Below are 16,596 nucleotides of genomic sequence, written 5' to 3' on the forward strand. Positions count from 1 at the left end.
GCTGGGTTGGTGCCATGACTCCCAAGCAGCCTGGGATTGCAGCAGGGTTCCTGGTCCTTGAGGGAAGGCACTTCATCATTCATCTCCACCATCTTGCTTATCTCCAGGGCTCAGGTTCCCCCAGCTCCATGCTTTCCCCATGTCACCCCTTTATCCCTTCCTACAAGAAATCTGGGCTTCCCTGGCGGCTCAGAGGTAAAGTATCTGCCTGCCAATGCAGGAGATGTGGGTTCAGTTCCTGGGTCAGGAAGATGCCCTGGAGGAGGAAATGGCAACCCACTCTAGTACTTTTGCCTGGAAAATTCCCAGAAAGAAGAACCTGGCAGGCTATGGATCCTAGGGTGGTAAAGAGTTGGACATGATGGAGCACGCACACACAAGGAGTTGACTCTTGGCTTGCCACGCTGAAGCTTTGGGTTGTCAGGAAGCATTTAATAGGAGGCCTCTCCCGGGGCTGAGGGATCCAGGCATTTCCTTCATCAGTTTTTCTATATGGTGATACGTACCCTCTTCCTTCTTGTGAAACATATGGTAGAAGTGATTGCTTACAACTCTATGTTTTCTAAGACTGAATTTTAATCTTTATCTTTGCTGAGAATAACTACAGTATATATGCCCACACCATGTTGATTAAAACACCTTTGCTCCATCAGAGCTCTGATCCCCATGTCTTTCTTTTTCTCTCTCTATCAGGCTATTTCTTTGGAGCACAGAGGCCCTCTGAATTCACTTTTCTGCCCGGGCTGCTAAGACCCTCTTGAGAAGGCGCTCTGTGCCTTCACCCCATCCAGAGGGTGCCCGAGGCCTCCGTGAACAGAGCAAGCCCCATGCCAGGGGCTTTATTGGCTTTCTGCGTAAACCAAGGACTATCAGCCTCTTTCTCTCTATTTTCTTTTTGGTCAACTCTGGACCACCAGGTTCTGGTCCATTAAAGGACCTCAACATTGGGTCACTGAAGACCCAAGGTCTGGGGAAGAGATACCAAGTTCCAGCTCCACTGCCTCTCCTCTTCCTCCGGCGTCTGCTTCTCTAGAGAAGTGACTTGGCCCACACACCTGACCCTGGCCATCTCACCTTCTCCTCGAGGTACATCTCAAAGTTTTCTTTTCCCTCCAAGCATATACTGTTCTTTTCCTACAAGCATTTCCAGAGCCATCTGTTAAGATTGTTAACATCTCCTCCACCCTATCAGTTAGGATCAGCCAGAGGATGATGCTGTTTAGATACTAAAATGGGAAGAGTCTTCGTAGAGAGAATTATCAGATTAAACTTCCATTAGGTGAGGACATTATCTTCAGGAAATCTCCAAGTGCAGAAATGGCTGGAATTCTCACCTGCAAATAGCATTAAAGTGGAGACTCCTGGGAGGATATCTAGAGATGCTGCAAATGACCTCAGTGCAGAACCAAAGAGAGGTGATCTCAAAGAGCCACTGTTGTTGACCTGGCAAAGCACAAACCACCAGGAATAATGGCTTTCTTTGTTTATTCTGCCTGCAAATTCTGCAGTACTGCACCTTCTTGAAAAGTGAAAGTGAAAGTCGCTCAGTAGTGTCCCACTCTTTGCGACCCCATGGACTACACAGCCCATGGAATTCTCCAGGCCAGAATACTGGAGTGGGTAGCCGTTCCCTTCTCCAGGGGATCTTCCCAAGCCAGGGATCAAACCCAGGTCTCCCACATTGCGGGCAGATTCTTTACCAGCTGAGCCACAAGGGAAGCCCAAGAATACTGGAGTGGGTAGCCTACCCCTTCTCCAGGGGATCTTCCTGACCCAGGAATTGAACCGGGGTCTCCTGCATTGCAGGTGGATTCTTTACCAATTGAGCTATGAGGGAAGCCCAGTGCACCTTGTTGGAGGAAACCAATTGGAATCCCTCCCTGGAGTGGGAGTCTGGGAAATGTAGTTCCCAGTCCAGGGGATGGCTAAGAAGGGGAAAGAGTGCCATGGATCAGTCTGCAGTAGCCAATACAGCTACTTATTTACACGTGGTTTCAGTAGGTGAAGAAAAGGGCAGGTGGATCCAGGCAGGTAGAGTTGTGAGCACAGGGAAGGGAGGTGTGTTGGAGACGATGCTAATCCGATGGGAGCTGAGGGTGCCTATCACAGGAGAGGGGGCTGAACTTCAGAGGGTGGGCAGGTTACGAGGGCTCAAATGCCAGCCTCCAGTCCCTAGGAGACCTCGTGTAAGGGAGCCTTGTGATTAGAAAGGCCAGAGGAAGAAGCTCACTGCAGCCCCTGATGGCTCGCTTCTCCAGGACTTGATTCTGGATTTGGAATGTTCCCCTGTCACTGAGGGGGTGATAACTTGAAGGAGACAATGTCATCTGGGCGGGAGCAGTCAGGGCTGCTGTGAAGCCCTAGCATTAACGTTTGTGGACTTGTCACCAATTCCACGGGGTCCCGAACAAGGTCAAAGGAAATAGTTCCCCCCCTGATGAACTGCTGATGCACAAGATCTGTTATTGTTGTTGGAAAAATAAATCTGCTTTTATAGGCTATTGGCTTTTGAACGTGAAAGCTCTTGGAAATTACATTTATGTCACTTTTTCTGTTGCCATTTATTTATTTATTTGATACATGCATTATAATTTATTTTTTTATTGGGAGTGTAGTTGCTTTAAAATATTGTATTAGTTCCTACTGTGCAACAAAGTGAATCATCCATATGTATACATGTATCCCCTCTTCTTCAGATTTCCTTGCCACTAACGTCTTCGAGTGGCTCAGTCGTGTCCGACTCTTTGTGACCCTGTGGACTATACAGTCCATGGAATTCTCCAGTCCAGAACACTGGAGTGGGTAGCCTATCCCTTCTCCAGCAGATCTTCCCGACCCAGGAATCGAACCAGGGTCTCCTGCAATGCAGGCGGATTTTTACCAACTGAGCTGTCAGGGAAGCCCACTTAGGTCACCACTGAGTACCAGCTAGAGTTCCCTGTGCTGGACAGTGGGATCTTATTAGTTACCTATTTTATCTGTAGTGTGTATATATATTTGTTGTCCTTTTAACAGTGACGTTGTTGAGTGTTTTGGGGGATTGTTGCTTACCTCATAGCATCGCTGATTCTAACCCAGCCAATCAGCAGTCAGTCAACTAGCTCATCCCCAAAAGCTAAGCTCAGAAGGGCAAGGTTGTCTGTTGGGATAAAGTGGGAGGAATCATAGTCTGGAAGGTTCTGAATTTCCCAGCAACGAGATTGGGCTCAATTCTGATGCAGCACTGAGCCTGGGGACATGGGGCAGGGGGGAAGGAGACACAGATGTGTTAGATGCTGTGTTAGAGTCGCCGTGAACTCTCAGGAAAGACCCTAAACCATGTGAATGGCAGGAACCCAACATCCCGCCCTCCACATGACCCCTTAAGTCTAGTGAAGAAATGAAACAGGGGGCAGTAGTCCGCAGTAGTCTACAAAGAGTGATTTTTTCCTTGATGGTTCTTTAAAAATTTGATGTTGAGGCTGAAATTACGAGACTTGAATTTGTTCTCAATACATACACCTCTGCAGATGTGTGTACTCGATGGATTACTGATTGAATCTAAATTGTGGGTGATGAGTGTTACCTTAGAAACTGTGGCTACATGTCCCCCGGCCAGAACGGCAGGTTTATAAAGCCTTTGCCTGTTGTTCACAGGTACAGTAGGCTTATTAGTGAGACTGATGTGTTGCCTTCACATTGATTGAATAAAAAGTCTATCAGCAACTAATAGCCAAATGCTTACAGTGAAAATATTACCGTGGTGGGCGTTTGTTCAACACCTACCCTGTGGCCTCAGCAACAGTGACTCTGGTGGCATCAGGCCTGCTCACTTAGGAAACACTTGCTCACACACCAGTAAAGCCTGAGACAACCTGCCAGATGAGAAGAGGGGAGTGTTGGCTCTTCAGTTTTGTTTGAAGGTGACAAAACTAACTTTGAGTGAGGTCAGGGTAGGTGTGGGGGTCATAGAGCTACTCCACGGCAGCAAAATTCGTAGCAATACCACGAAGCCGCCACATTGTTAGCTTTGAAGCATGTTTTATCAAACCTTTGAGATTTTATTTACTTTGCTTTTTACCCCTGATCATCATGTTTAATGGCATATGTCAACAGAGAATGAAATCTCCTTTCCTATAATCAGATTGTCCTTAGCAATGGGATGGTAGTCTTGAAAAATTGTCCTTTCTTCTGGCCAGTCTTTAGATCACATTGCTTGTAAATGATCCCCTAGCCTCCTTTTTCTAGGCATCTGTTCTTTTTTTGAAGTCTCAGTGTTTATTATTATTTGTTGTTGTTTCTTAGTCCCCATGTCATGCCCAACTCTTTGCAATCCCATGGACTACAGCACACCAGGCTTCCCTGTCCTTCACTATCTTCCAGAGTTTGTTCATTCCTGTCCATCAAGATGGTCATGCCATCCAACCAACTCATCCTCTGTCATCCCCTTCTCCTCCCACCTTCAATCTTTCCCAGCATCAGGGTCTTTTCCAATGAGTCAGCTCTTTGCATCTGGTCGCCAAAGTATTGGAACTTTAGCTTCAGCATCAGTCCTTTCAATGAATATTCAGTACTATCACCTTTAGGATGGACTGGTTGGATCTCTTTGCAGTCCAGGGGACTCAAAAGAGTCTTCACTAACACCACAGTTCAAAAGCATCAATTCTTCAGTGCTCAGCTTTCTTTATAGTCCAACTCTCACATCCATACATGACTACTGGAAAGACCATAGCTTTGGCTATACTGATCTTTGTCATCAATATGATGTCTCTGCTTTTTAATATGCTGGCTAGGTTTGTCATAGCTTTACGTCCAAGGAGCAAACATCTTTTAATTTAATAGCTGTAATCACCATCTTCAGTGATTTTGGAGCCCAAGAAAATAAAATCTGTCACTGTTTCCATTTTTCTCCTTTCTATTTGCCATAAAGTGATGGGACCAGATGCCATGATTTTAATTTTTTGAATGCTGAGTTTTATACCAGCTTTTTCACTCTCCTCTTTCACCTTCATCAAGAGGCTCTTTAGTTCCTCTCTACTTTCTGCCATTAGAGTGGTATCATCTGCATAAGGGGCTGATATTTCTCCCTGTAATCTTGATTCCAGCTTGAGATTTATCCAGCCCGGCATTTCGCATGATGTACTCTGCATATCACTGCAGATGGTGATTGCAGCCATGAAATTAAAAGACGCTTACTCCTTGGAAGGAAAGTTATGACCAATCTAGATAGCATATTCAAAAGCAGAGATGTTACTTTGCCAACAAAGGTTCGTCTAGTCAAGGCTATGGTTTTTCCAGTGTTCATGTATGGATGTGAGAGTTGGACTGTGAAGAAAGCTGAGCACCAAAGAATTGACGCTTTTGAAGTGTGGTGTTGGAGAAGACTCTTGAGAGTCTCTTGGACTGCAAGGAGATCCAACCAGTCTATTCTAAAGGAGATCAGTCCTGGGTGTTCTTTGGAAGGAATGATGCTAAGGCTGAAACTCCAGTACTTTGGCCACCTCATGTGAAGAGTTGACTCATTGGAAAAGATGCTGATGCTGGGAGGGATTGGGGGCAGGAGGAGAAGGGGATGACAGAGGATGAGATGGCTGGGTGGCATAACCAACTCGATGGACATGAGTTTGAGTGAACTCTGGGAGTTGGTGACGGACAGGGAGGCCTGGTGTGCTGAAATTCATGGGGTCACAAAGAGTCGGACATGACTGAGCGACTGAACTGAACCGAACTGAACTGACTCTGCATATAAGTTAAATAAGCAAGGTGACAATATACAGCCTTGACGTATTCCTTTCTCAATTTTGAACCAGTCTGTTGTTCCATGTCTGGTTCTAACTGTTGCTTCTTGATCTGCATACAGATTTCTCAGGAGGCAGGTAAGGTAGTCTGGTATTTCCATCTCTTGAAGAAATTTTCCCAGTTTGTTGTGATCCACACAGTCAAAGGCTTTAACATAGTTAATGAAGCAGAAATAGATGTTTTTTTGGAATTCCCTTGCTTTCTCTATGATCCAACAAATGTTGGCAATTTGACCTCTGGTTCCTCTGCCTTTTCTAAATCCAGCTTGTAGGTGTAGAAATTCTTGGCTCATGTACTGCTAAAGCTTAGCTTGAAGGATTTTGAACATTACCTTGCTATCGTGTGAAGAGTGCAATTGTATGGTGGTTTGAATGTTCTCTGGCATTGCCTTTCTTTGGGATTGAAAATGAAAATCGACCTTTTTCAGTCTTATGGCCACTGCTGAATTTTCCAAATTTGCTGGCACACTGAGCATAGTACTTTAACAGCATCATCTTTTAGAAGTTTAAATAGCTCAACTGGAATTCCATCACCTCCACTAGCTTTGTTCATAGTGATGCTTCCTAAGGCCCACTTGACTTCACACTCCAGGATGTCTGACTTTGGATGAATGACCACACCGTCATGGTTATCTGGGTCATTAAAGCTTTTTTGTACAGTTCTTCTGTACAAAGAACTAGAATACACAGAACACTCTTCTGTGTATTCTGGCCGCCTCTTCTCTTCTTAATCTCTTTTGCTTCTGTTAGGTCCTTACTGTTTCTGTCCTTTACCGTGCCCATCCCTGCGTGAAGTGCTCTCTTGAGATCTTCAGTTTTCCTGACGAGATCTCCAGTCTTTCCCATTCTGTTGCTTTCCTCTGTTTCCTTTTTTTCTTCTTCATGTTTCTCACTGCCTCTTTGTTCAGGTCGTTATTCAAAATTGTCTGTCCAAAATGATTTGGTGTTAAATGAACAAAATTAAGGCTTCCCTGGTGGCTCAGAGGTTAAAGCTTCTGCCTGCAATGCGGGAGACCCGGGTTCGATCCCTGGGTCAGGAAGATCCCCTGGAGAAGGAAATGGCAACCCACTCCAGTATTCTTGCCTGGGCAATCCCATAGATGCAGGAGCCTGGTGGCCTACAGTCCACGGGGTCGCAAAGAGTCGGACACGATGGAGCGACTTCACTTTCACTTTCAAACAAAATTAAGTCTATGCAGCAGCCTTCTCTTCCTCTGCGGTGGGTTTCTTTTCTGTGGACTTCTTTTCAGCCACTGGTTTCTTGGCCCTTGTGGCCTTTTTTCCCACTAAAGGCTTCTTCAACATCTTATCACCAACAGCTGTCTTTGTTTCCCACCACAGACTTCTTGCCCGAACCCCCTTCTCATCTGATTTCACTTCTAGTGCCGCTGCTGCCCTATCCATCTGGATTTTGTGGCTCTTGGCCTGTCCAAGAATGGTGTTCTGGTGCATGGTCTTTGCATATGGGTTGAGCTTCAACACGATTCTCAGGTTTTCCAGTGGAATTTTCCTTCAGGGCTCTGTGATGAATCTTCTTGCGTGGTGCTTGGAGCTCTCTTTGGATTTCTGGGCTTTTTAAGATCCTGCTGAGGTCTGTATTGAGCATCTTGTGCCTGGGGAGGTTATAGTTTCTCTTGTGGGAGGCTGCTTAATGCCAAGTGCCATAGAGCTCATCTAAGTTCGGAAGGCCCTTTAGGTCCAAATGCAGAAACGTCCCACGTGACCACTAGGAGCAAGTTTCAAAATGTTCAGCTTGCTTCTATTAAGCAGAGTAATTCCAGGGATGTTTCTGAAGGCCTTGATGGTATCATTGTCCTCGTTATAGATGAGGCAGGGTCCCCTGGGCCGGATATGTCGATGATTTCTCATTTTGCCTTTGCCAGCTCTCATTTGCTGAGAGGCGTCGACCTTTCTGATATCATTCCAGGCCTTAAGTTTCTTCAGAAGCAAAATAACCTCCTTGGTCTTCTTGTGGCCTTCAACTGTATCTTCGACCAGCAAAGGGAGCTCAGGAACTTCCTCTGGACGATGACCTTCAGACACGACTGGCACTGGTAAGGCCGAGGCAGCCAGTGCAGAGCAGATGGCATATCGCTGCTGCGTCGGATTCACTCAACAGTGCCAGCATTGCCAGGACTTGGTGGGTGCGAACATGCGCCCCCCACGACACATACTTCCAGAAGCACCCTGGCCAGAATGGTGAGTCCCACCCCCTTGAACCCTGGGAATTTGAGCCACAGCTCTGCCGGTACCCCAAGCCTCAGCATGGGTTTGATGACCTGCTAATTCACTGAAAGCGTAGGGCTGTCTGCTGTTTCTCTGCAAGTTGGTGTGAACACAGTTAACAATATCTGGTCGAATGGGAGCCTTGTGCACAGCAGGCACAGCGACCTTTGTGCCACATGACTCCCGCTTTTAGGAGCACACGTGCCAACGGCAGGGAGGGCCAGGCCACGCTCCTCTCCTGTTTTCCTTGATTTCTTTGCACTGCTCACTTGAGAAGCTTTCTTATCTCTCCTTGCTGCTCTCTGAAAATCTGCGTTGAGTTGTGTATATCTTTCCCTTCTCCTCTGCCTTTTGCCTCTCTTCTTTCCTCAGCTATTTGTAAAGCCTCCTCGGACAACCACTGTGCCTTGCATTTCTTATTCTTTGGAATAGTTTTGGTCACTGCCTTATGTACAGTGTTATGAACCTCTGTCCCTAGTTCTTTAGGCATTCTGTCCACCAGATCTATTACCTTGAATCTATTTGTCACCTCCATTGTATAATCATAAGGGATTTGATTTAGGTCATACCTGAATGGTCTAGCCACTTTCTTTAATTTAAGCCTGAATTTTGCTATAAGGAACTCATGAGCTGAGCCACAGTCAGCTCCAGGTCTTGCGTGTTGATTGTGTAGAGCTTCTCCATCTTTGGCTGCAAAGAATAGAATCAGTCTGATTTCAGTGTTGACCATGTGTAGAGTTGTCTCTTGTTACTGTATTTATCTATTCTTTTTCAAATTCTAACTATCACAGCGAATTTCTTTTATCAGCACTTATATACACTTTCAACAATGTGCACAGTTTTGTACTTTTTTCTTTTTCCCTCCATTGTTTGATTATATTTATTCAAGTGGAATTTTGTGTCTCCTGAACCAGTAACACTGAAGAAGCTGAAGTTGAATGGTTCTATGAAGACCTACAAGACCTTTTAGAACTAACACCCAAAAAAGATGTCCTTTTCATTATAGGGGACTGGAATGCAGAAGTAGGAAGTCAAGAAACACCTGGAGTAACAGGCAAATTTGGCCTTGGAATACAAAATGAAGCAGGGCAAAGACTAATAGAGTTTTGCCAAGAAAATGCACTGGTCATAACAAACACTCTCTTCCAACAACACAAGAGAAGACTCTACACATGGACATCACCAGATGGTCAACACTGAAATCAGATTGATTATATTCTTTGCAGCCAAAGATGGAGAAGCTCTATACAGTCAGCAAAAACAAGACCAGGAGCTGACTGTGGCTCAGACCATGAACTCCTTATTGCCAAATTCAGACTTAAATTGAAGAAAGTAGGGAAAACCACTAGACCATTCAGGCATGACCTAAATCCAATCCCTTATGATTATACAGTGGAAGTGAGAAATAGATTTAAGGGCCTAGATCTGATAGATAGAGTGCCTGATGAACTATGGACTGAGGTTTGTGATATTGTACAGGAGACAGGGATCAAGACCATCCCCATGGAAAAGAAATGCAAAGAAGCAAAATGTCTGTCTGGGGAGGCCTTACAAATAGCTGTGAAAAGAAGATAAGTGAAAAGCAAAGGAGAAAAGGAAAGACATAAACATCTGAATGCAGAGTTCCGAAGAATAGCAAGAAGAGATAAGAAAGCCTTCTTCAGCGATCAATGCAAAGAAATAGAGGAAAACAACAGAATGGGAAAGACTAGAGATCTCTTCAAGAAAATCAGAGATACCAAAGGAACATTTCATGCAAAGATGGGCTCGATAAAGGACAGAAGTGGTATGGACCTAAGAGAAGCAGAAGATATTAAGAAGAGGTGGCAAGAATACACAGAAGAACTGTACAAAAAAGATCTTCACTACCCAGATAATCACGATGGTGTGATCACTCACCTAGAGCCAGACATCCTGGAATGTGGAGTCAAGTGGGCCTTAGAAAGCATCACTACCAACAAAGCTAGTGGAGGTGATGGAATTCCAGTTGAGCTATTCCAAATCCTGAAAGATGATGCTGTGAAAGTGCTGCACTCAATATGCCAGCAAATTTGGAAAACTCAGCAGTGGCCACAGGACTGGAAAAGGTCAGTTTTCATTCCAATCCTAAAGAAAGGCAATGCCAAAGAATGCTCAAACTACCACACAATTGCACTCATCTCACATGCTAGTAAAGTAATGCTCAAAATTCTCCAAGCCAGGCTTCAGCAATATGTGAACCGTGAACTTCCTGATGTTCAAGCTGGTTTTAGAAAAGGTAGAGGAACCAGAGATCAAATTGCCAACATTTGTTGGATCACTGAAAAAGCAAGAGAGTTCCAGAAAAACATATATTTCTGCTTTATTGACTATGCCAAAACCTTTGACTGTGTGGATCACAATAAACTGTGGAAAATTCTGAAAGAGATGGGAATACCAGACCACCTGATCTGCCTCTTGAGAAACCTGTATGCAGGTCAGGAAGCAACAGTTAGAACTGGACATGGAACAACAGACTGGTTCCAAATAGGAAAAGGAGTACGTCAAGGCTGTATATCGTCAGAGTACATCATGAGAAACACTGGACTGGAAGAAACATAAGCTGGAATCAAGATTGCCAGGAGAAATATCAATAACCTCAGATATGCAGATGACACCACCCTTATGGCAGAAAGTGAAGAGGAACTAAAAAGTCTCTTGATGAAAGTGAAAGTGGAGAGTGAAAAGTTGGCTTAAAGCTCAACATTCAGAAAACTAAGATCATGGCATCCGGTCTCATCACTTCATGGGAAATAGATGGGGAAACAGTAGAAACAGTGTCAGATTTTATTTTTCTGGGCTCCAAAAGTACTGCAGATGGTGACTGCAGCCAAGAAATTAAAAGACGCTTACTCCCTGGAAGGAAAGTTATGACAAACCTAGATAGCATATTCAAAAGCAGAGACATTACTTTGCCAACAAAGGTCCATCTAGTCAAGGCTATGGTTTTTCCAGTGGTCATGTATGGATGTGAGAGTTGGACTGTGAAGAAGGCTGAGCACCGAAGAATTGATGCTTTTGAACTGTGGTGTTGGAGAAGACTCTTGAGAGTCCCTTGGCCTGCAAGGAGATCCAACCAGTCCATTCTGAAGGAGATCAGCCCTGGGATTTCTTTGGAAGGAATGATGTTAAAGGTGAAACTCCAGTACTTTGGCCACCTCATGTGAAGAGTTGACTCATTGGAAAAGACTCTGATGCTGGGAAGGATTGGGGGCAAGAGGAAAAGGGGACGACAGAGGATGAGATGGCTGGATGGCATCACTGACTCGATGGACGTGAGTCTGAGTGAACTCTGGAGTTGGTGATGGACAGGGAGGCCTGGCGTGCTGCAATTCATGGGATCACAAAGAGTTGGACACGACTGAGTGACTGATCTGATGTGATCTGATCTGAAGCTTTGAGAATTTAAAAATCATCATTGAAAACATTTTTCCACCTGAAGTTACAACCCTTTTCTCCAGAGGCAGCTCACTGGATTCAGAGAACCAACCCCTCCCCTTTACACTTGGACTGAGGGTCAGGGACCCCCTGAAGAACTCCATCCTGGCTAATTCATCTTCCTTTTCTGATTTCTCTGAACCCTGCAGCCAACTTTGGGAAGACACCTTCATTAAACACCCCTAACTTAATTTTTGGAGACGTGCTGTTCACATCAGTGTCCTGACCGACATAGTCACTGGTGCCTGAAGCGTGGGAGGCAATTGGAATTTCAAAAGGGGACCCTGGGATTGTGTGCTCATGCCTGGCTTGAATGTATCGATTATCTCCTCGTGGTGAGAAAATGGCTTTGAACAGAATGGGCTGAGCCTATGAGAAAGGTACATTGGACACCAAGCGGGGGGAGTGTGGTGTCAGTTTATGATATTTTCAATGACGAATGCGGGAGACATGACAATCAAGGAAGGGATAAAAAGACCTTGTTTCATTCATTCTCACTGAGCCACCTTAGCGATTCCATAGGAACATCTGGCCTCGAGGAAAGACTCTAGTACTTCGAGTCAGAAAAAGAGAGTTCTGATTCCATTTCTTCTAATAATTTACTCTCTGACCTTGGGAAATTACCCTTGCACTTTGAATGGCACGTGATTCTACATGAATGCAAGTTATTTCTATTATTATATTTCTCTCTCTCTCTCTTTCATTACTACCTAACTTAGAAAGTATCTCTTTCTCTGTATTTCCTTAGACGTATTTTGAAAGCTCTGTATTATGACTTGTGGGAAACAACGCTATTACAGAACAAGAAACTACTGGAAATGCCATGATTTTCTCTGCTGGAGCTGGTAGAACTTGGCACTCTAGTGCTGATGGAATTAGATCTGAGAAGCCAGCAAGATTTTACACTCTTGACAAAACGAGTTAGGTCCAGCCTTGGCCACGTTACCCACTGAGAGACGGTCTTCACCGGCTCAAGGGGAGAGAGGACCGGGGCAGATGTGACTGGCTTAGCTGGGTTTGCATGTGGCTCAGGGGTGGTTTGGGGAGGGAGTGATGCTAGGGACGGGGGAGGGGAAGCTCTCCCCCACCCCGTGCACCCTACTGCCTGGACTGGGCTCCGCTGAGGCTTGGTGCCTCTCCCGCCCTCTTCCCGGCCTCCCTTCCTGTGGCCCTCCCTCCTCTCCTCCATCTCTTCTTCTCTCCTTTCCACGTTCTTTCCCACCCTTTGTCCTCTCTTTGCTCCTCCTTCACTTCACCTCCATCCTGGTTCTGCTGCCCGCATCTCACGCCCTGCTCCTGACCACACAGCAGCCTGAAAACCCTAACTCCCCCTTGCAGAACCAAAGCCGAAGTGGCATGTTCCCAACCCAGAAGGTCGGGGTGTACGGGGCAGTCACCTTCGATTTCCGTAAGTGCAGCCAAGAAGAACACCCAGTTTAAAGCTGGTTCACAGCATCCACACGTATAGTTCTCTGGCAGAAAGACTGATGTGTCAATGTGTCCTTAACTGTTCCTCAGACCAGGGCACAGTAAAAGTGGGGTAGCGGGGGATAAATTACAGGATGGTTGAAAATATACACAGGACCTCTGCGATTTTGTCTGAATCAAAGGCTGGCTTCTAATCAATATAATGTATTTTTTTATTATTAAGTAGCCCATTATAATATAATAGAGCAATAAATACTGATAAAAGTGTTCCCAGTGAGCAATTCCTTTTGGAATAATGACTATTTGATTGTAGAATGATTTGGCTTTTAATTTACACCAGCACTTAATGTGTTCCTCTTAACTTAATATTCTCCCAGTGCTGAGCGGAGTCCAGTCACAGGGAGTGATGAACATGCGCTGCTGGGAACTTCATTAAGGAGCAGCTCCGGTGTGGGGGCCACTCTGAGTCCTGTGGTCCAAGGGCTTCCAGATCAATCCAGAGAGAGACTTGCTGTGGTGTTGCTGCTGGGGCCCAGTCAGGGCCCAGGGGATGGAGTGCCACGTGCTTCTGCTCACCTTTAACTTTCTTTATCTGTGGACTCTGGATAACATAATACCTGGGCATTTGATCATTCAAAAGACCTTCTTTAAGAGCCTTCTATGTACCACACATACATTAAGCAGTATTTAAGGGCAGTGTTGAAAGAAAACAAACAATAAACCAATCACAAAACAAGAATCCTAAAGGTGAGGGAACAATGCAAAGAAATAGAAGAAAACAATAGAATGAGAAAGACTAGACATCTCTTCAAGAAAATCAGAGATACTAAAGGAACATTTCATGCAAGGATGGGCACAATAAAGGACAGAAACAGTAAGGACCTAACAGAAGGAGAAGAGATTAAGAAGAGGTGGTAAGAATACACATAACTGTACAAAAAGGTCTTAATGACCCGGATAACCATGATGGTGGGATCACTTACCTAGAGCCAGACATTCTGAAGTCCGAAGTCAAGTGGGCCTTAGGAAGCATCACTACAAACAAAGCTAGTGGAGGTGATGGAATTTCAGTTGAGCTATTTGAAATCCTAAAAGATGATGCTGTGAAAGTGCTGCACTCAATATGCCAGCAAATTTGGAAAACTCAGCAGTGGCCACGGGACTGGAAAAGGTCAATTTTCATTCCAATCCCAAAGAAAGGCAATGCCAAAGAAAGTTCAAACATGACTTAGTGACTGAACAACAGTGAAGGTGAGTGGGATCTTGGAGAAGACAGCCACTCCCAGTGGTGTGGGATCTGCTTCATCTGTAGCTCAGCCTTCTCTCTTTCCTTCTTTACCTCCTACAGCTGCGCCTAGAGACCCCTGCTAGTTCCAAAGATCAGACTGGGTCTCCTGTACCCAGTATTCCAAGCACTGGACCAGGGCAGCCACTCCATTCTCTGGGACAGAAGAAAGTGAGAATCGTGTAGCTAGAATTGCTGTTTTCCTGGGTAACTTGTGGGCTAACTAGACATTGAACATCGTTGTTCTCAACCTCAAGACGTCAAAAGCTGAATTCACCATTCACTGAATTCACCGTGCCTCCTAGAATATCCTCCTCGTCTTGTCTTACCCATTTATATTGGGTTGGCCCAGAAGCTCATTTAGATTTTTTTGTAAGATGTAACAGAAAAACCGGATGGACTTCTGGGCCAAGCCAGTGGGGAGATGCTCCTGCAGGGGTGTGCTGCTAAATGTGTAACCATGGGCTCTCAGCAGCTCTCCGGCTGACCAGGGCTTAGGATTCAGCACTTTCACTGCCATGGCCCCGGGTTCAGTCCCTCACCGTGGTGCTAGGACCCCACAAGCTGCATGGTGTGGCCAAAAACAAAGACGCCGGGCTCTTTTTTTTTTTTTTTTAAAAAGAAGAGTTCCCCTTCCCTGGTGCAAATGCTTCCACTGGGTCTGATTCCCAGCTTCCCACGTGGTGTCCTGACGTGAGGATGGGAGAGGTATGGGAATGGGCTCTTTGGGGCTGGCGTGAGCCAACCTTAGCCACGTACTCACTGCACCACCATCCAGACCATTCGAGCCGAAAACCTAACCTGCAGCTTTGAGTCTTCATTTCCCTTTCTTCCAACGTCCGGTGTGGGGAGAAAAGGCTGACTTTCCCCTGTGTCCCAAGCCCTTTCACGGTCCCAGCACACTCATGCAAGCTCGCCACCAGGAGAGTGAGGTCTCTGTCTCTTTGGCATTGGTTAGTTAAGGATCCACAATGCAGCTCTTTTGGAATTTGGGGGACCACACCCGGCTGTCACCAGGAGGGGACCACCACCAGCATTCAGATGGTGAGCTCCAGGGTCATCTTTGGGTGTCCTGGAAATTACTGTCCAAGGATGCTATCTTAGCATGACGTTCAAAGTTCATTCAAAAAGGTGGAAATTTTGTTTATTATTTCTGAACCTAGAACCAAATTCCAGTTTACCTAGAACCTAATTCCAGTTTATTCATAGATTATCTGTTAGTATTATTATTTTATTTTTAATGCATGCTGGTTGTACTGGGTTTTATTTTGGTGTCCTCTCTCTTTGGTTTTTCTGTACTTGTCACAATGGCTTCTGATCCTTTTTCCCCCTTTTTCCTAGTCCAAACTCATTCATTATATGTATGGCCAGGACAGCATCACTTATTTTTATTTTTGAGCTTGGTTGTGCCCAAGTATGAAACACATATCAATGCCTTAGAAATTGTTTTCTTTTTTATCTCTAATAAAGTCAGGAGTTATATTTATTTTTTTGAATTATGTAAATAAGAAATGGCACCCTACTCTAGTATTTCTTGCCTGGAAAATTGCATGGACAGAGGATCCTGGCAGGCTGCAGTCCATGGGGTCTCAAAAAGTCAGACACAACTGAGCACGCACACAGGTATCTTATATTGTCTATAAATTGCTCTACGAGAACAGAAGATTGGACCTTGGGAATATCAAATGCCATGGATCCAGTAGTAAATCATCACCCAGCTTTTCTACAAAAGTCACAACTTGAAGCCATCCTGATTCTAGAAACATAAAGAAAACTGTGTGCGTTTGTTCAAAACATGTATTTCTGGACCTGATAAATGGACTTTTCTAAGGGGTAGAAAGAAAATTTTTGTGTAAGCATACTTACATGTCACAACTGACTTTTCCTGCTCCACTCTGCATCTTTATAGGCGGGTCTGCTCTGTTTTGTGTGATATAAATTAAAGCAGTGCAGATGGCAGGGATACTAGAAACATATAGCTATCAGGGCAGCCAGCCACCCACCCATCAGGAAGGGCTCCACCACAGCAGGACGGCCGGCTCCCGGCTGTGCCAGGAGGGCCTTACGCTTGCTTGGTGGTGGGGAGGTTTACTGGGGCACGGATGAGGTCAGGGGGTGGTGGGGATGGCCAGAGGCTTTGGGACCTTGGTGCTGTGGATATTTGTCATCTGGTGTCTTAGACTGTTCAGGCTGCTATCTCAAGTGCCACAGACTGTGGGGCTTGAACAACGGACACCTGTGTCTCACTGTCTGTGGGCTGGGAGTCCAAGGTCCAGGTGCTGGCAGATTGGGTGTCTGCCGAGGGCTCTCTTCCTGGTTGGCAGATGCTGTCTTCTTGGAAAGAGAGTGCTGGGGTCTCTCTATCCCTTTATAAGATCATGAACCCCATTCCCGAGGGCTCCAGACTCACTAATCACTCCCAAA

At 45.3% G+C, this 16,596-nt stretch overlaps 1 pseudogene; it reads right to left on the reverse strand.

Annotated features, from left to right (window-relative positions):
* Positions 1-6,968: 6,968 nt before the first annotated feature.
* The window catches only part of LOC102413304, a 31,193-nt pseudogene continuing 21,565 nt past the window's right edge, over positions 6,969-16,596 (reverse strand).

The sequence above is a fragment of the Bubalus bubalis genome, chromosome 8 (genome assembly GCF_019923935.1).
Source record: "Bubalus bubalis isolate 160015118507 breed Murrah chromosome 8, NDDB_SH_1, whole genome shotgun sequence".
In the NCBI taxonomy this organism is placed as follows: domain Eukaryota; kingdom Metazoa; phylum Chordata; class Mammalia; order Artiodactyla; family Bovidae; genus Bubalus; species Bubalus bubalis.